We start from the raw sequence: 324 nt of genomic DNA, 5'->3' as shown, positions 1-324 counted from the left end.
ACCTGCTCCTTCAGGACTGGATTTTTGTATCAAGTCACTCTGTAAGGTAGGGCTCTGGAAAGGGGCTTAGCAGAGAAACACAAATATGTGGTAGTGGAAGCCCACCTCCCGTAGGGCAAAAATCTCAGCTAAAGCACCTTGGCAGCATATTAGTAGCTATAAAAGACTCTTTCTTTGCTGACCACAAATATGCTGTGGTCAACAAGAGGTCTACTCACTGTTTTGTTAAAAACAGTGATGATTTATTTTGCTTCAGCCATGTGTGAAACTAGTCACCACATCGTGAATAATAATATCCCCTTAGTCTCAATGGAGCTCTTTTTA

This window comes from Pseudopipra pipra, chromosome 3 (genome assembly GCF_036250125.1).
Source record: "Pseudopipra pipra isolate bDixPip1 chromosome 3, bDixPip1.hap1, whole genome shotgun sequence".
In the NCBI taxonomy this organism is placed as follows: Eukaryota; Metazoa; Chordata; class Aves; order Passeriformes; family Pipridae; genus Pseudopipra; species Pseudopipra pipra.
Note: the sequence above shows the minus strand (reverse complement) of the source record.